This window comes from Somniosus microcephalus, chromosome 4 (assembly GCF_052327205.1).
Source record: "Somniosus microcephalus isolate GS21.2 chromosome 4, FLI_Smic_1.0, whole genome shotgun sequence".
NCBI classification, from domain to species: domain Eukaryota; kingdom Metazoa; phylum Chordata; class Chondrichthyes; order Squaliformes; family Somniosidae; genus Somniosus; species Somniosus microcephalus.
The window spans coordinates 49,953,443-49,973,535 of record NC_140990.1 but is presented as its reverse complement, the minus strand read 5'-3'; the positions used below and the strand labels follow the sequence as shown (position 1 = coordinate 49,973,535).

Below are 20,093 nucleotides of genomic sequence, written 5' to 3'. Positions count from 1 at the left end.
GCCCTGAGGACCGCCAGTATACCGCCTTCGAGGCGAATGGCCGCCTCTACCACTTCCTTAGGGTTCCCTTCGGCGTCACCAACGGGGTTTCGGTCTTCCAAAGGGAGATGGACCGGATGGTTGACCAGAACGCGCTGCAGGCCACGTTTCCTTATCTAGATAACGTCACCATCTGCGGCCACGACCAGCAGGACCATGATGTTAATCTGGAGAAATTCCTCCGTACGGCCCAACGGCTGAATCTCACTTACAATAAGGAGAAATGTATGTTTAACACCTCGCGCCTTGCCATCCTCGGCTGTGTAGTAGAGAACGGAGTCATCGGTCCCGACCCCGAAAGAATGCGCCCCCTCATGGTGCTTCCCCTTCCCCACTGTCAAAAGGCACTGAAGAGAACCCTGGGGCTCTTCGCTTACTATGCCCAATGGGTGCCCAATTATGCGGACAAAGCCAGACCCCTCATGAAGTCCACCTCCTTCCCCCTGACAGCAGAAGCATGCGCAGCCTTCTCCCTCATAAAAGGAGACATTGCGAAGGCCACAATGCACGCAGTGGATGAGTCCATCCCTTTCCAAGTGGAGAGCGATGCGTCTGACTTCACCCTAGCTGCAACCCTTAACCAGGCGGGGAGACCTGTGGCCTTCTTCTCAAGGACCCTCCAGGGCCCTGAGATCCGACACTCTTCTGTCGAGAAGGAGGCCCAGGCGATTGTGGAAGCCGTACGACGCTGGAGGCATTACCATGAAAAGCGACGAGTTAAGATAGTAACTATAGGTTTTTATTGGCTAAATAACAGAGCCCACCCTCGTGGGTGATCGGTTCCAACAAGGAAGAATACTAGCCAATCAGTCACCTTTATACCTGGGCAAGCAGGTGGAGCCATGGGCGGAGTCAGCTGAGGTATGCCTAGGTATAACAGCGTGCGTGGCAAGAGGTAACCTTGTGTAGTGATAACAACAGTGTAAACAGTGATAACAACAGTGTAATAATAGTGAACGATAACAGTGGTTTACCACAAGGAGTGTGAAGGAATACTCTCCACTTGCCTGGATGAGTGCAGCTGCAACAACACTCAAGAAGCTCGACACCATCCAGGACAAAGCAGCCCGCTTGATTGGCACCCCATCCACCACCTTCAACATTCACTCCCTCCACCACCGGCGAACCGTGGCTGCAGTGTGTACCAACTACAAGATGCAATGCAGCAACTCGCCGAGGCTTCTTCGACAGCACCTCCAAAACCCGCGACTTCTACCACCTGAAGGACGAGGGCAGCAGGCGCAGGGGAACACCACCACCTCCAGGTTCCCCTCCAAGTCACACACCATCCTGAGTTGGAAATATATCGCTGTTCCTTCATCGTCGCTGGGTCAAAATCCTGGAACTCCCTCCCTAATAGCTCTGTGGGAGCACCTTCACCACACGGACTGCAGCGGTTCAAGAAGGCGGCTCACCACCACCTTCTCAAGGGCAATTAGGGATGGGCAATAAATGCTGGCCTTGCCAGTGACGCCCACATCCCAGGAACGAATCTAAAAGAAAATCTCAACCGGCCTGGCGGGTCATCTTGCCGTCAGGTGGAGGCGAGGTTCCCCAATGGAGGGCTCTCTATGCGGGGGTCCTTCCCTGCACCATTGGGGATCTGGGGTGGAGACTGTTGCAGGGAGCTGTCGTGTGCAACAGTTTTTAAGCTACTTTCCGACTCCAAGGCCAGATGTGATGTTTGCAGCCTAGAGGAGTCCATGGGCCGAGTATATATTCAGTGTGAGAGGTTACAGCCCCTGTATAGTTACCTGAAGGGGCTGCTCCTCAACTCTTGGTTACACTTTAGCCCCACACTCCTAATCTCTGCCCGCCCGGTGCGGAGGGGGGTGGGTAATTCAGAGGATCTTCTCCTGGACCTGCTCTTGGGCCTGGCGAAAACAGCAATTTGTAGGCCCAGGATGGGCGGGGCCCATGGGGGGTCACTCTGGCTGCCTGCCTCTCTCCCGTGGTCTTGTCCCTGCCCGGGTGGCCCTGGTGAGGGAGCAGGCGGTGTCCACCGGTTCACTTGATACCTTCCTCGACCGATGGGCACCTCAGGTTAAAGGGGCGATAATCGATCCTCACAATCACATTATGATGTAATTATTATTTGTGAGTGTCGCTGTATTGTACAGTTATTAGTCATAGAATTGATACATAGAAACTTACAGCACAGAAGGAGGCCATTCGGCCCGTCGTGCCTGTGCCGGCTCTTTGAAAGAGTCGTCGTGTTTAGTCCCACATCCTCACTTTATGTCCGTAACCCTGTCAGTTGCTCCAGTTCCCGTCCAACTCTGCTTTACAATTATTAACGGAATCAGCTTCCACCATCTTTTCAGGTCGAGCGTTCCTGATCCCCACAACTCTCTGAGTGGAAACATTTCTCCTCATCTCCCCTCTAGATCTTTGGACAATATTTTTGAATCTTTGACCTCTAGTTATTGACCCACTCACCAGAGGGAATGTTTCTTTCCCTATTTATTCTGTCAAAATCTCTCACCATCTTGAAAACCTCTATTAAGTCACCTCTGAACCTTCTCTGTTCCAAGGTGGACAGTCCGAACTTTTCCAACATCTCCTCATAACTGAAGTCCCTCATCCCGGGTAACATCCTGGTAAACCTCCTCTGGGCCCTTTCTAAGGCCTTTACACCTTTCCTCAAGTGTGGGGCCCAGAATTGTCCACAACACCCCAGCTGAGGCCTAACCTGTGATTTATGAAGTTCCAGCATCATCTCTCTGCTTTTACATTCTATTCCTCTGTTTATAAACCCAAGTAACCGTTTATTGTTTGTTTAATATCTGTGGGGCACTGGGGCACTTGCCTTAATGGGTTTTGCTCCCGTCTGGTGTCACTGGGACAACTTAGAGTCACCCCTACAGGTGGTGAAAAATGGCCCAATCTCAATCGGATGACAAAAACATTATTTTTCTCCACCAATTCGGGGTTTCAATTCTTTACCCGGAATTTGTGACGCGGCAGAATGGGAGCAATCAATGACAACCCGATCCTAGTGCGCCGGCTCATCACTGGACTGTGCTCTGAGCATGTGCAGTGTGACTGGTGTGACTGGTGGAGACGGACTGAGGCGTGTGTCCTCCTTGGAGGGGAACCAGGAAAAGAGGGCGAGTGTCCTCCTTGGAGGGGAACCAGGAAAAGAGGGTGAGTGTCCTCCTTGGAGGGGAACCAGGCAAAGAGGGTGAGTGTCCTCCTTAGAGGGGAACCAGGCAAAGAGGGTGAGTGTCCTCCTTGGAGGGGAACCAGGTAAAGAGGGCGAGTGTCCTCCTGGGAGGGGAACCAGGCAAAGAGGGCGAGTGTCCTCCTTGGAGGGGAACCAGGCAAAGAGGGTGAGTGTCCTCCTTGGAGGGGAACCAGGCAAAGAGGGTGAGTGTCCTCCTTGGAGGGGAACCAGGCAAAGAGGGTGAGTGTCCTCCTTGGAGGGGAACAAGGTAAAGAGGGCGAGTGTCCTCCTTGGAGGGGAACCAGGCAAAGAGGGCGAGTGTCCTCCTTGGAGGCGAACCAGGCAAACAGGGCGAGTGTCCTCACTGGAGGGGAACCAGGTAAAGAGGGCGAGTGTCCTCCTTGGAGGGGAACCAGGCAAAGAGGGCGAGTGTCCTCCTTGGAGGGGAACCAGTTAAAGAGGGTGTGTGTCCTCCTTGGAGGGGAACCAGGCAAAGAGGGCGTGTGTCCTCCTTGGAGGGGAACCAGGTAAAGAGGGCGAGTGTCCTCCTTGGAGGGAAACCAGGCAAAGAGGGCTTGTGTCCTCCTTGGAGGGGAACCAGGTAAAGAGGGCAAGTGTCCTCCTTGGAGGGGAACCAGGCAAAGAGGGCGTCTGTCCTCCTTGGAGGGGAACCAGGCAAAGAGGGCTTGTGTCCTCCTTGGAGGGGAACCAGGTAAAGAGGGCGAGTGTCCTCCTTGGAGGGGAATCAGGTAAAGAGGGCGAGTGTCCTCCTTGGAGGGGAACCAGGTAAAGAGGGTGAGTGTCCTCCTGGGAGGGGAACCAGGCAATGAGGGTGAGTGTCCTCCTTGGAGGGGAACAAAGTAAAGAGGGTGAGTGTCCTCCTTGGAGGGGAACAAAGTAAAGAGGGTGAGTGTCCACCTTGGAGGGGAACCAGGTAAAGTGGGCGAGTGTCCTCCTTGGAGGGGAACCAGGCAAAGAGGGTGAGTGTCCTCCTTGGAGGGGAACCAGGTAAAGAGGGCGAGTGTCCTCCTTGGAGGGGAACCAGGCAAAGAGGGCGAGTGTCCTCCTTGGAGGGGAACAAGGTAAAGAGGGCGAGTGTCCTCCTTGGAGGGGAACCAGGCAAAGAGGGCGAGTGGCCTCCTTGGAGGGGAACCAGGCAAAGAGGGCGAGTGTCCTCCTTGGAGGGGAACCAGGTAAAGAGGGTGAGTGTCCTCCTTGGAGGGGAACCAGGCAAAGAGGGCGAGTGTCCTCCTTGGAGGGGAACAAGGTAAAGAGGGCGAGTGTCCTCCTTGGAGGGGAACAAAGTAAAGAGGGTGAGGGTCCTCCTTGGAGGGGAACCAGGTAAAGTGGGCGAGTGTCCTCCTTGGAGGGGAACCAGGCAAAGAGGGTGAGTGTCCTCCTTGGAGGGGAACCAGGTAAAGAGGGCGAGTGTCCTCCTTGGAGGGGAACCAGGTAAAGAGGGCGAGTGTCCTCCTTGGAGGGGAACAAGGTAAAGAGGGCGAGTGTCCTCCTTGGAGGGGAACAAAGTAAAGAGGGTGAGGGTCCTCCTTGGAGGGGAACCAGGCAAAGAGGGCGAGTGTCCTCCTTGGAGGGGAACCAGGCAAAGAGGGTGAGTGTCCTCCTTGGAGGGGAACAATGTAAAGAGGGCGAGTGTCCTCCTTGGAGGGGAACCAGGCAAAGAGGGCGAGTGTCCTCCTTGGAGGGGAACAAGGTAAAGAGGGTGAGTGTCCTCCTTGGAGGGGAACAAGGTAAAGAGGGCGAGTGTCCTCCTTGGAGAGGAACCAGGCAAACAGGGCGAGTGTCCTCCTTGGAGCGGAACCAGGCAAAGAGGGTGAGTGTCCTCCTTGGAGGGGAACCAGGCAAAGAGGGCGAGTGTCCTCCTTGGAGGGGAACAAGGTAAAGAGGGCGAGTGTCCTCCTTGGAGGGGAACCAGGCAAACAGGGCGAGTGTCCTCCTTGGAGCGGAACCAGGCAAAGAGGGTGAGTGTCCTCCTTGGAGGGGAACCAGGCAAAGAGGGTGAGTGTCCTCCTTGGAGGGGAACAAGGTAAAGAGGGCGAGTGTCCTCCTTGGAGGGGAACCAGGCAAACAGGGCGAGTGTCCTCACTGGAGGCGAACCAGGCAAACAGAGCGAGTGTCCTCACTGGAGGGGAACAAGGTAAAGAGGGCGAGTGTCCTCCTTGGAGGGGAACCAGGCAAAGAGGGCGAGTGTCCTCCTTGGAGGCGAACCAGGCAAACAGGGCGAGTGTCCTCACTGGAGGGGAACCAGGTAAAGAGAGCGAGTGTCCTCCTTGGAGGGGAACCAGTCAAAGAGGGCGAGTGTCCTCCTTGGAGGGGAACCAGGTAAAGAGGGCGAGTGCCCTCCTTGGAGGGGAACCAGGTAAAGAGGGCGAGTGTCCTCCTTGGAGGGGAACCAGTTAAAGAGGGTGAGTGTCCTCCTTGGAGGGGAACAAGGTAAAGAGGGTGAGTGTCCTCCTTGGAGGGGAACCAGGCAAAGAGGGTGAGTGTCCTCCTTGGAGGGGAACCAGGCAAAGAGGGTGAGTGTCCTCCTTGGAGGGGAACAAGGTAAAGAGGGCGAGTGTCCTCCTTGGAGGGGAACCAGGCAAACAGGGCGAGTGTCCTCACTGGAGGCGAACCAGGCAAACAGGGCGAGTGTCCTCACTGGAGGGGAACAAGGTAAAGAGGGCGAGTGTCCTCCTTGGAGGGGAACCAGGCAAAGAGGGCGAGTGTCCTCCTTGGAGGCGAACCAGGCAAACAGGGCGAGTGTCCTCCTTGGAGGGGAACCAGGCAAAGAGGGCGAGTGTCCTCCTTGGAGGGGAACCAGGTAAAGAGGGCGAGTGCCCTCCTTGGAGGGGAACCAGGTAAAGAGGGCGAGTGTCCTCCTTGGAGGGGAACCAGTTAAAGAGGGTGTGTGTCCTCCTTGGAGGGGAACCAGGCAAAGAGGGCATGTGTCCTCCTTGGAGGGGAACCAGGTAAAGAGGGCGAGTGTCCTCCTTGGAGGGAAACCAGGCACAGAGGGCGTCTGTCCTCCTTGGAGGGGAACCAGGCAAAGAGGGCTTGTGTCCTCCTTGGAGGGGAACCAGGTAAAGAGGGCGAGTGTCCTCCTTGGAGGGGAATCAGGTAAAGAGGGCGAGTGTCTTCCTTGGAGGGGAACCAGGTAAAGAGGGCGAGTGTCCTCCTTGGAGAGGAACCAGGTAAAGAGGGTGAGTGTCCTCCTTGGAAAGGAACCAGGTAAAGAGGGTGTGTGTCCTCCTTGGAGGGGAATCAGGTAAAGAGGGCGAGTGTCCTCCTTGGAGGGGAACCAGGTAAAGAGGGCTTGTGTCCTCCTTGGAGGGGAACCAGGTAAAGAGGGCGAGTGTCCTCCTTGGAGGGGAACCAGTCAAAGAGGGCGAGTGTCCTCCTTGGAGAGGAACCAGGTAAAGAGGGCGAGTGTCCTCCTTGGAGGGGAACCAGGTAAAGAGGGCGAGTGTCCTCCTTGGAGGGGAACCAGTCAAAGAGGGCGAGTGTCCTCCTTGGAGAGGAACCAGGTAAAGAGGGCGAGTGTCCTCCTTGGAGGGGAACCAGGTAAAGAGGGCGAGTGTCCTCCTTGGAGGGGAACCAGTCAAAGAGGGCGAGTGTCCTCCTTGGAGAGGAACCAGGTAAAGAGGGCGAGTGTCCTCCTTGGAGGGGAACCAGGTAAAGAGGGCGAGTGTCCTCCTTGGAGAGGAACCAGGTAAAGAGGGCGAGTGTCCTCCTTGGAGGGGAACCAGGTAAAGAGGGCGAGTGTCCTCCTTGGAGGGGAACCAGGTAAAGAGGGTGAGTGTCCTCCTTGGAGAGGAACCAGGTAAAGAGGGCGAGTGTCCTCCTTGGAGGGAAACCTATCCTCAGGAAACAGTGAAATATCTTGGAATTTAAACGTGTCCATTCCCATTGTTTGGATATTGATGAGCAGCAATGAACAGTTTTTGTTCTATTTTGAATATAAATACAAAAGCTCTACTCGACATGTTAAACTACTAGTTATTTAATCAGGGCTGCAGTTGCTGAAAGGTTGACTGTACTGAGGTTTGTGGCCAGAGCTGGCAGACGTGTTGTTCTGAAGTCTGATGTCTCACACCTGAAGAGTCTGTTTATGTCGTGTTGTAATTACCTTTTTCTGTTGCCTGGTGTCAGAAATAGAAATCAAAGGGAGATGATTCCCCACTCTGTTAATCAACTCTTTGACACATTATATAATATATCTCCAACTTTGACTAATTTATCCTGTCTGATGTAAACCAACCCCACAGTCACTGACACCAATCTCCTCCTGTCTGATATAAACCAACCCCACAGTCACTGACACCAATCTCCTCCTGTCTGATATAAACCAATCCCACAGTCACTGACACCAATCTCCTCCTGTCTGATATAAACCAACCCCACAGTCACTGACACCAATCTCCTCCTGTCTGATATAAACCAACCCCACAGTCATTGACACCAATCTCCTCCTGTCTGATATAAACCAACCCCACAGGCCTAGAAAGATTAAACTCAGCCCGTTGCTTGGCTTGGACTTGTCTCCATTCCCGTGCCGAGGGGATTGCTGTACCAGACGGGAGGGGCAACATTTGGGGACTCTCGATTCTCCACCAATTCCCATTCCTTCTTTCTGGTGGATAATGGAGGTGCCACAGTGTGTAATTTGCAAGTCAGTAAGGATTGTCAGCGAGGATCAATCAGCACTTTCTAGTTGGAGATGTAAATCAGTGGAAACTTTCAGACACTGAATTGTAAATTTTGTACCAAAGATTAATTTAGGATTGAAGTAAAATTCATAATTTTTTTGTAAACTAATTTCTGATCAAAGTCCCTGAATTAAGGGGAAAAGATCACAGACAGTGGTTCTCAAAGGGACACTGCAGCCCTGAGAAGTCAATCAGCAGTATACCCAGAATATTAAACTCCAGCCCAGTTATAGGGATATTAACATCAGCAGATGAACCCCAAATCTGAGAATGAACATGGTTCAGTTCTGGATGTGATTAACAGCAGAATCCAACCCATGCAGTCACTTGTGAACTCGCTGGTGTGTCAGTAGTTTGGATGACTGATTGAATCTCTTCCCACACATGGAGCAGGTGAACGGCTTCTCCCCAGTGTGAACTCGCTGGTGTTTCAGCAGGGTGGATGAACAAGTGAATCCCTTCCCACACACAGAGCAGGTGAACGGCCTCTCCCCATTGTGAAGTCGCTGGTGTGTCAGCAGGTTGGTTGATTTAATGAATCTCTTCCCACACATGGAGCAGATGAACAGTCTCTCCCCAGTGTGAGTGCGTTGCTGTACAATGAGATTGGATGACTGCCTGAATCTCTTCCCACAGTGAGAGCAACTGAATGGTTTATCGTCGGTGTGAACTCGCTGGTGTTGAATCAGTTCCTCAGAGCTTTTGAAGCAGTTCGCACAGTTGGAGCATTTAAAAGGTCTCTCGTCAGTGTGAACTCGCTGGTGTCTCAGAAGGTGGGATGATTTAGGGAATCCCTTCCCACACACGGAGCAGGTGAACGGCCTCTCCCCGGTGTGAACTCGCTGGTGTCTCAGAAGGTGGGATGAGTTAGGGAATCACTTCCCACACACGGAGCAGGTGAACGGCCTCTCCCCGGTGTGAACTCGCTGGTGTCTCAGAAGGTGGGATGAGTTAGGGAATCACTTCCCACACACGGAGCAGGTGAACGGCCTCTCCCTGGTGCGCCGGTAGCGATGAGTTTTCAGCTCAGACGGGTAAGTGAATTCCTTCCTACAGTCCTCACATTTCCACGGTTTCTCCGTGGTGCGGGTGTCCTTGTGACTCTCCAGGTTGGATAATCAGTTGAAGCCTCGCCCACACACAGAACATGTGTACGGTTTCTCCTCACTGTGAAAGGTGCGATGATTTTACAGGCTCTGTAATTGGTTAAAACAATTCTCCGTCCACATTCAAAGGCCGATATTATTCACGTCCAAACGAATTGAGAGCCTTTGTCAGATCTTGAGGTGATGTTTGGTTTGAGTTTCCCATCTACAAATCCTCCCCTTCTAATATCCTGTAAAAAGAGTTTACAAAAGACATGACTGAGAGTACAGGATAGAAATTCAGAACAGACAATTCTAGATACTGACTCTGGCTGGGTTCAGTTCTACACTCACTGGTTCCCCTCCCTCTCCTCCCCTGAAGGTGCTGACTCTGGCTGGGTTCAGTTCTACACTCACTGGTTCCTCTCCCTCTCCTCCCCTGAAGGTGCTGACTCTGGCTGGGTTCAGTTCTACACTCACTGGTTCCTCTCTCTCCTCTCCTGAAGATGCTGACTCTGGCTGGGTTCAGTTCTACACTCACTGGTTCCCCTCCCTCTCCTCCCCTGAAGGTGCTGACTCTGGCTGAGTTCAGTTCTACACTCACTGGTTCCCCTCCCTCTCCTCCCCTGAAGGTGCTGACTCTGACTGGGTTCAGTTCTACACTCACTGGTTCCTCTCCCTCTCCTCCCCTGAAGGTGCTGACTCTGGCTGGGTTCAGTTCTACACTCCCTGGTTCCCCTCCCTCTCCTCCCCTGAAGGTGCTGACTCTGGCTGGGTTCAGTTCTACACTCACTGGTTCCTCTCTCTCCTCCCCTGAAGGTGCTGACTCTGGCTGGGTTCAGTTCTACACTCACTGGTTCCTCTCTCTCCTCTCCTGAAGATGCTGACTCTGGCTGGGTTCAGTTCTACACTCACTGGTTCCCCTCCCTCTCCTCCCCTGAAGGTGCTGACTCTGGCTGGGTTCAGTTCTACACTCACTGGTTCCTCTCCCTCTCCTCCCCTGAAGGTGCTGACTCTGGCTGGGTTCAGTTCTACACTCACTGGTTCCTCTCCCTCTCCTCCCCTGAAGGTGCTGACTCTGGCTGGGTTCAGTTCTACACTCCCTGGTTCCCCTCCCTCTCCTCCCCTGAAGGTGCTGACTCTGGCTGGGTTCAGTTCTACACTCACTGGTTCCTCTCTCTCCTCCCCTGAAGGTGCTGACTCTGGCTGGGTTCAGTTCTACACTCACTGGTTCCTCTCTCTCCTCTCCTGAAGATGCTGACTCTGGCTGGGTTCAGTTCTACACTCACTGGTTCCCCTCCCTCTCCTCCCCTGAAGGTGCTGACTCTGGCTGGGTTCAGTTCTACACTCACTGGTTCCTCTCCCTCTCCTCCCCTGAAGGTGCTGACTCTGGCTGGGTTCAGTCCTACACTCACTGGTTCCCCTCTCCTCCCCTGAAGGTGCTGGCTCTGGCTGGGTTCAGTTCTACACTCACTGGTTCCCCTCACTCTCCTCCCCTGAAGGTGTTTACTCTAGCTGGGTTCAGTTCTACACTCACTGGTTCCCCTCCCACTCCACCCCTGAAGGTGCTGACTCTGGCTGGGGTCAGTTCTACACTTACTGGTTCCCCGCCCTCTCCTCCCCTGAAGGTGCTGACTTTGACTGGGTTCAGTTCTACACTCACTGGTTCCCCTCCCTATCCTCCCCTGAAGGTGCTTCACTCTGGCTGAGTTCAGTTCTACACTCACTGGTTCCCCTCCCTCTCCTCCCCTGAAGGTGCTGACTCTTGCTGGGTTCAGTTCTGCACTCACTGGTTCCCCTCCCTCTCCTCCCCTGAAGGTGCTGACTCTTGCTGGGTTCAGTTCTGCACTCACTGGTTCCCCTCCATCTCCTCCGCTGAAGGTGCTGACTCTGAATGGGTTCAGTTCTGCACTCACTGGTTCCCAACCTTATGAACTGCTTCGGGCACTTTGTTAAACACACACACAGCAGAAGCACATTAATCTGATGGGAGATCACTGACACAGGGGATATGGGGAGAAAGCAGGGATAAATGCGAGGTTATCCACTTTGGTGGCAAAAACAGGAAGGCAGCTTATTACCTGAATGGCAATAGATTGGGAGAAGGGGAAGTGCAACGAGACCTGGGTGTCCTTGTGCACCAGTTGCTGAAGGTAAGCATGCAGGTGCAGCAGGCGGTTAAGAAGGCAAATGGTATGTTGGCCTTCATAGCGAGAGGATGTCTTGCTGCAGTTGTACAGGGTCTTGGTGAGACCACAACTTGAGTATTGTGTGCAGTTTTGGTTGCCTTATCTGAGGAAGGATGTTCTTGCCATGGAGGGAGGCAGCGAAGATTCACCAGACTGATACCTGGGATGGCAGGAATGACGTATGAGGAGAGATTGGGTCGATTGGGCTTATACTCGCTGGAGTTTAGAAGAATGAGAGGGGATCTCATTGAAACTTATAAAATTCTTACAGGGCTAGACAGACTAGATGCAGGAAGGATGTTCCCGATGGCGGGGGAGTCTAGAACCAGGGGTCACAGTCTAAGAATAAGGGGTAAGTCATTTAGGACAGAGATGAGGAGGAATTTCTTCACCCAGAGAGTGGTGAACCTGTGGAATTCTCTACCACAGAAGGCAGTTGAGGCCAATTCATTAAATATATTCCAGAAGGAGTTGGATATATTTCTTAAGGTTAAAGGGATCAAGGGGTATGGGGAGAAGGCAAGGACAGGGTACTGAATTTGGATGATCAGCCATGATTTCATTGAATGATGGAGCAGGCTCGTGGGGCCGAATGGCCTACTCCTGCTCCTATCTTCTATGTTTCTATGACAGACGAGCAGCCAGCGGTGTGGAACCTCCCAAGAGTCCGGCTTCCTGACTTGCTGGGGATTTCCCAGTACTTCCTGGTTGTCCAGGAGTTTGTGTCTTAAACTGGTGGGTAGTTGTGGGCAGTTAATATTGAGTGTTTTAATAATGGGGCCTGGGGCCGCACTCGGGGTGTGTGCAGCCCGCGTCCCCCCAGGGTTCATTTTTTTTTGGTTCATTAATCTTTTATTTAAATGTGGTAGTACTTGTTACAATTCATCAACTACATGATAAATCCATTACATTCATTAACCACAATAAGGCTAAGCCTCAGAAAAAACAGCTTTAGGATTAACAGTACAAATACAATAATAAATTTTTCCAGACAAAACCAATGTCAACAATACAGGTACCCATAGTAACAAACAATACATACCAGTCCTACTGGCAATCTAGTAACTCTTCATTTTTGCTTGGTATAACCTGTTGTCCTTTTTTCAAAAATTTAACATTCAAGTACAATAGTACTTATACAACTCAACAGTTACATAGTAAATCCATTACATTAATTGACCAATTATGGTCAACAATATAAATACAACACTAAATTTTACAGGTAAATCAACAATGTTTACAGTACAAACTGCAACTATTTAATAAACCAAGAATCCGTACACGCCAGTCCAACTGGCATTGTTCAATCATTCAGTCATTCATTCCTCCATTCGTCCGTTCGTTCGCTCAAGCGTAAGTTCCATGTGCATGGCTGCGTACATGTGTGCCGTTTCTATCTGCGTGCATGCATCTGTGTTCGTTCATCTGTCCAGCTGGCTTCACGCTCACCAAGCCGACTTTCACCTGGGGAGCGAGGGCCTTTCATTCGGTCGAACGTAAGTTCCATTGTGTAAGTGTGCGTATCATTTGTCTACCTGTGTGCATGCGTGCATTCGTTCATCCGTCCGGCAGGCCTCGCACTCACCGAGTGACCCCCGTCCTGGAGAGCGGGCCCTTCATTCGGTCGAACATAAGTTCCATTGTGTATGCGTGCGTGCGTGCATATATTTCTATCCGCATGCGTGCGTTCACTAGAGCGTTCGTTCGTTCGATTAAGGAAGGCTTTAACACTAAATAACACCACAATATGGAAAATCCCACAACCATATCAAAAAATCACTTAAGACTTCAAGTAAACTACTTTTAACCAGAACCCGAAACTTCTTCAAAAACAAGTAATACCAGTTCAACGCCAGTCCTATTGGCACTCTAATAACTCCTCGTCTTCACTTGATGTCATCCAACCATATAATGTCATGATCCTTGTCCACAATCTTCAACTTTTCCACAGAAAAGAAGCCGACCACTTTCTCAAATCCCGTAAAAGAGGAAAACGACTACTCAAATTTCCTTCTTCTTGCTGTTATCACTCACAGGACCCAGCCATCAAGACATTCATTATTCCTTGCCGATATTACTTTGTTTTGTCTTTTATTTTCCTTTTTTACTTTTATCCCGTTCTCTTTTCCCATCCTATGGCTGCTCAAGCACCATACTATAGATAGGAACAGTCTGTCTTTCCTCCACCAAAATGGCGGCACAAACCCAATCCCATCACCGAAACAAAGCCTCACAGCTGCCACCAAACAGAGCACAGACGGGGCCGCTGGAACTCATTGGGGCCGGAGACTGTTCTTCACCTTTAGAAACCGTGCAGCATGCTCACCCACAGCATCTCCCGACTCCGCTTCTGTCGACCAGCCGCTCTGCCCTAGGCCCCCCACCTGGGGTCCTCCGTGCTGGGCCTCGCGCCTAGGGCACTCTCCTCTGGGTCTTCCGCCCTGGGCCTTCTGCACTGGGCCCTCCGCACTGGCATTCCCCGTGAGCAGCCGGGGTGTGGAGCAGCCCGTTCACACAGCACCGAGCAGAGCTGAGCTGCTGAGAATCTCACAGCCTCCCCCGGGGTTCATGAACCCGCTCCCTGAGCTCGGGGTGTGAGCGGCCCGCGTCCCCCCGGGGTTCATGAACTCGCTCCCTGAGCCCGGGGTGTGAGCGGCCCGTGTCCCCCCGGGGTTCATGAACCCGCTCCCTGAGCTCTCTCACCTGATGTGTCAGTGGCTGCTGCCAAGGTCCACGCATGCTCAGCTCACACTGCCCGGGTGATTGACGGGACCGCCAGACCAATAGGAAGAGAGGGGCGGGGCTGGAGGACCGAGCGGGCGGCGGGTCCTCCAGCCAATCGGAGTGTGTGAGAGGCGGGGCTTGACCTTCAAACCTGAACAACAGAAGGTGAGCTGAGCATGCGTGGACCTTGGCAGCAGCCGCTGACACATCAGGTGAGAGAGCTCAGGGAGCGGGTTCATGAACCCTGGGGGGACGCGAGCTGCTCACACCCGGAGTGTGGCCCCAGGCCCCATTATTAAAACACTCAACATTATCCGCTTCACACACACCCGGGGTGGGCCTCAGGCCCCGAACAAGAGCCTCCGGGCCGGGCGTTTGCCCCAAGCGGGGTGGCAGCTGCGGGGCTTTCGGCCGGTGACAGGCCCGGGGTAACGGCCACCATCTTGAGAGGCTCAGGGGGCAGCAGGGCGATTGCGCGGCCCCCTTGGCCAGGAACCAGGAGGAGAGAATCTTGTCAATTTCTATCCTGGACTCACAGTGATGGCTTTTGTAAACTCCTTTTACAGGCTGTGAGAAGGGCAGCATTTACAGACCGCAAACTCACACCAAACATTACATCAAGATCTGACAGAATCAGTCCATTCATCAGGACCTGAATATCATCGGCCGTTGAATGTGGAAGGAGAAATGTTCGTCTATTCTGTCTGTGGGAAAAGATTTCAATCATCAGTGTGACTGGAAAAGCACCGAGACACACACACCCTCCACCACTGGTGCACTGTGTCTGCAGTATGTACGGTCTACAAGATGACCAGTCAGGCCATGTGGAGTCAAAGGCCAGGCATCAGAATGGATGGAAAGATCACAACAAACTTCCCTTAACTCCAACCCTCTGATTTCTGTTTTGTAGCAAGCTTTCCATCCATTCTGCTGCCTGGCCCTTCACTCCACACGGCCTGACCTGGGTCATCTTCCAGATCTTACAAACTGTTATGGATAGCAAGTTGGTTACAAAACAGGAAACAGAGAATAGGGGTTAAGAGTGGCAAAAGGTGGGAAGTGGTGTTCCACAAGGACCGGTGCTGGGACCACTGTTGTTCACCATTTACAGAAACGATTTGGACTCGGGAATCAGAGGTACAATTCCAAAATTTGTCCATGACACCAAATTGGGAGGTAGAGTTAATACTGAGGAAGACTGTGACAAAATCATGGGTTAAACTCCCTCTCTAACAGCACTGTGGGAGTACCTTCATCACACGGTCTGCAGCAATTCAAGAAGGAGGCTCACCACCACCTTCACAAGGGCAACTAGGGATGGGCAATAAATGCTGGCCTTGCCAGCGATGCCCACATTCCATGAACGAATATTTAAAAAACGCAATACTTCCAGAATGGGAGGGCAATTAGCAAATGAATTTTAAGAAGAGTGGTGCATTTTGGTAGGAATAATAAGGAGGCTAAAAACTACTTAGAAAATAAGAATCTAAATGGGGTAGAGGAGCAAAGGGATCTCGGGGTCCAGATACACAAATCACTAAAAGTAGCGACGCAGGTTAATGAGGCCATAACAGGAGCAAACAATGGACTGGGGATCATTTCTAGAGGGATAGAATTAAAAAGCAGAAGTTATGTTAAATTTGTATAGAACCTTGGTTAGACCACACTTGGTGTACAGTGAACAGTTCTGGTCTCCATATTATAAAAAGGATATAGAGTGTGCTGTCTTTCTTTAGGAATTTATGTTAGTTTTCCAGTTAATTCAGGGGTTTGAGTAATTTGGGTCGATTCCCATTGTGTGCCGCCACCTAGTGGATATTTGGTACCTAGCAACTGCAGTAAAAGTGCAGTAAAGCACAGTAAGTGCAGTAAAGTAAACTACTGTATATCACAGACCTACAGCCACACATGCTCTGGGAAGTTATATTGTTGCCACGCTTGAGTCTTGGATACTATTTGTCTGTAAGTACTTGAGAATGTTATAATTAGTGTACACTATATTTTGCAGAAAATGTTTAGTTTGTAACTTTTCTCTGTAAGCAAACTTACACAGCTAGCCGTGAAGTGCTCGCTCTCTGTCTAGCTGGTTAACTAGTAGCTGTATTTTGATGCACTATGTACAGGGCTAATTTAAAGAGAATGCCTTCCAGTTTGCTAAATGTATATTCACAGTAAGCTGTGTTTCCACGTGTTTGGTAAGTTACATGCCAAATGTACTGTGTTGCTCAGGCGTACCTAAATTTGTGTATGCATATCAGTTATGTGCTTGTATACTAATGTGTGCTTCCATTTCTGTGTTGTATTTCAGTTTCACAATAAGAATCGTTCAGTAAAGTTTTACAAGAAAAGTCAAGCCTTGTGATTTTTATGGGAAGATATCAAGTTGTTAGCTACCTGTCTAGCTCTGCATAGGAACGCGCTGCAAGGGCAGAATAGTGAAAAGACAACAGCACAGCGGGCTCAAGCACAAGAAGATACCTCTCAGCTACCATGAATCTACGCTCAGGAAGACAATGTACCATAGAGGACGTCGACCAGCCAACCGAGAAGCATGAGCCTCTCCGAGCAAATGATGCCAAGTCACAGTCCTCTAAAGCATCCTCTAGATCATCTCGGCAGTCCAGCAGGCCATTGTCACCGACAGCTTCTGCAGCCGCCAAAGCACGTGCCAAGGCAAAAGCTGCCCAGGCTCAATTGTCCTTCACTGAAAAAGAAGCTAGTGTGATGAAGCAGAGAGCTGACCTCGACGCCAGTCTCCACATTCTCCAAAGCCAGAGAGCTGCCGCTGCCGCTGAAGCTGAAGCTGCAGCTTATGAAGAAGGTGAGGAGAACGAAGGCGGGGAGCACAGCCATGAAGCATATGTTCTAGAACAGCCCCTCAGTCCAGTGCAACGTACAAGTGAGTATGTCCAACAACACTCCAAATTGTTCTTCAAGGAAACATCCAGGTATCTCGACGCAGAACCAGCTACTCACCACCAGTAACAAACAGCCTGTTTTTGGAGACACTGAGCTTAAAAGAGAAGAAACAAGTAAGACTTACCTGCAGAGACCTCCACAGCACTCGGCCAATCCAGCCAAGCAGTCCTCACCCGAGCCACAAGGTGCACAAGACCTCGCTAGGTACCTCATCCGCCGAGAATTGTTAAGTTCAGGTCTTCTAGAATTTGATGACCGTCCTGAAAATTATTGGTCATTGAAAGCGTCCTTCCTGAGTACCACCAAGGACTTGAATCTGTCAGCCAGAGAAGAACTAGATTTGATGACAAAGTGGCTCGGAGCTGAGTCGTCAGAACAGGCGAAGAGAATTCGCTCAGCGCACGTCCGCAATCCCACAGCCGGCCTCAACCTGGTTTGGCAACGTCTCGAAGACTGTTATGGGACACCAGAAGTCATTGAACACGCACTGCTCAAGAAGATTGAGGACTTTCCGAAGCTAACCAACAAAGATAATGTCGAGCTCCGAGAACTGGGTGACATTCTCCTCGAACTGGAGTGTGCTAAGGGAGAAGGTTACCTGACAGGCCTCTCGTATTTGGATACAGCTCGTGGGGTAAACCCAATAGTGGAAAAGCTCCCCTACAACCTTCAAGAGAAATGGATAGCTAAGGGATCCAAGTACAAGGAGGACAATGGAGTGGCATTTCCCCCCTTCTCTCTCTTCTCCAGGTTTGTCCAACAACAGGCAAAGGTGAGGAATGATCCAAGTTTCACTTTCTCCACCTCCAGCAGTTGCGCTCCTTCGAGAACAGAGAAACCCACAAAGTACAGCAACAAAGCCTCTGTGAGCGTGCACAAAACAGATGTTCCAGCCGAACCCTCAGTCAACCAATCCAGTTCTGCTGGGAATAAAGTGGATGACCCAGATCGTCAGTGTCCAATACACAAGAAGCCCCACCCACTCAAAAAGTGTCGAAGCTTTAGCGACAAGCCTATTGATGAGTGCAAATCATACCTGAAAGAGAATCGCATCTGCTTCAGGTGTTGTGGGTTGACTATGCACATGGTAAAAGACTGCAAGGCGACAATCAAGTGCTTCGAGTGCAACAGTGAAAAACACATCTCAGCCCTGCATCCAGGTCCTCCTCCTTCAACCACCGAGAGTGCTGCGGTTGACAAAGAGGATAGCGGGGAGCAAAGCGAAAGCACATCTTCTTCAGTCACCTCCAAGTGTACAGAGGTTTGTGGAAATGCAAGCAGCCCACACTCATGCTCCAAAATCTGCTTGGTTAAAGCATATCCTGCAGGGAGAAAGGAGAAGGCAATCAAAATGTACGCAGTGCTTGATGAGCAAAGTAACAAGTCTCTAGCGAAGACAGAATTCTTCAATCTCTTTGAAGTCAAGGCCAGCGTAGCTCCGTACACGCTAAAAACCTGTTCAGGGACAACAGAGACTATGGGTAGGAGAGTTGGCAACTTCATGATCGAGTCCATGGATGGGAAACTACAGCTTCCCCTCCCCACCTTAATTGAGCGTGACATGATGCCAGATGATAGGACGGAAATTCCCTCCCCAGAGGTCGCATGCCATCAGCCCCACCTACAATCAGTTGCCAACAAGATTCCAGCTGTGGACCCGGACGCTCCAATCCTCCTGCTCTTGGGAAGAGACATCTTAAGGGTGCACAAGGTGCATGAGCAAATCAACGGGCCCCACGATGCTCCTTATGCGCAGCGGCTTGACTTGGGATGGGTCCTCATGGGTGGAGTTTGCCTGGGAACAGTCCACAAACCAGCTGGTGTCAACGTCTATAAAGCAAACGTGTTGCACAACGGTCGCACATCCTGTCTCAGCCTATGCCCAAACAGGATCCAGGTAAAGGAAGACTATGATGACATGACGCAGCATCATAGGTCAACCTCCTCTGCCTGTGAGGAAGAGGCAGGCCTCACTGTGAGCACAGACAGCCTAGGATGCTCAGTGTTTGAAAGGTCCAAGGATGATGACAAGCCAGCACTATCCATGGACGACAAAGCTTTCCTAACCATCATGGGTGAGGAGGTTTACCAGGACGATGGACACAGCTGGGTGGCACCCTTACCATTTCACTCTCCTAGACGCCGTCTTCCGAGTAACAGGGAACAAGTTATGAAGCACCTCTGCTCGCTCAGGAGAACCCTGGTGCCGGTGTCCACCGACCCAGACATGCCTGCAGTCCTCACCCCAGCGATGCTCCTGACTCAAAAGATGAGTGCTATTTCAGCCCCCTCTGGAAACTTCGACATGGCTGAGCTGCACGGGAAGCAGTGGAAGCGAGTCCAGTGTCTTGCAGACACTTTTTGGAAGAGATGGAGAGTATTTGTCCACCCTACAGAGCCGTAGGAAATGGACAGAAGACAAGCCAAATGTCAAAGTGGGAGATGCTGTCTTGCTGAAAGGCAGCCAAGCACACAGAAATGAATGGCCAGTGAGACTGGTTGTCAAAACTCTGCCGAGCAGGGACAAGAGGGTCCGCAAGGTGGAGGTGAACATTGTCAAGGAGGGTACTGTCAAAGTGTTTCTGAGGCCAGTCTCAGAGATCATAGTCCTCCTTTCTGAAGAAACCTAGAGAAAGGATTCTGACTATGTTTGCAGCCAAAGGACGTTTTCTTTAGGTTTATTTTGTATCTGTAGTGGTACAATGGAATTGTACCAAGCGGGAAGTGTGCTGTCTTTCTTTAGGAGTTTATGTTAGTTTTCCAGTTAATTCAGGGGTTTGAGTAATTTGGGTCGATTCCCATTGTGTGCCGCCACCTAGTGGATATTTGGTACCTAGCAACTGCAGTAAAGTGCAGTAAAGCACAGTAAGTGCAGTAAAGTAAACTACTGTATATCACAGACCTACAGCCACACATGGTCTGGGAAGTTATATTGTTGCCACGCTTGAGCCTTGGATACTATTTGTCTGTAAGTACTTGAGAATGTTATAGATGATTAGTGTACACTATATTTTGCAGAAAATGTTTAGTTTGTAACTTTTCTCTGTAAGCAAACTTACACAGCTAGCCGTGAAGTGCTCGCTCTCTGTCTAGCTGGTTAACTAGTAGCTGTATTTTGATGCACTATGTACAGGGCTAATTTAAAGAGAATGCCTTCCAGTTTGCTAAATGTATATTCACAGTAAGCTGTGTTTCCACGTGTTTGGTAAGTTACATGCCAAATGTACTGTGTTGCTCAGGCGTACCTAAATTTGTGTATGCATAT

At 51.1% G+C, this 20,093-nt stretch overlaps 2 pseudogenes; one reads left to right on the top strand and one right to left on the bottom strand.

The window, feature by feature from the left end:
* Positions 1-20,093, top strand: part of LOC147118834 (uncharacterized) — a 50,201-nt pseudogene that overhangs the window by 15,618 nt on the left and 14,490 nt on the right.
* On the bottom strand, positions 8,229-9,060 carry LOC147118836 (uncharacterized; annotated as a pseudogene).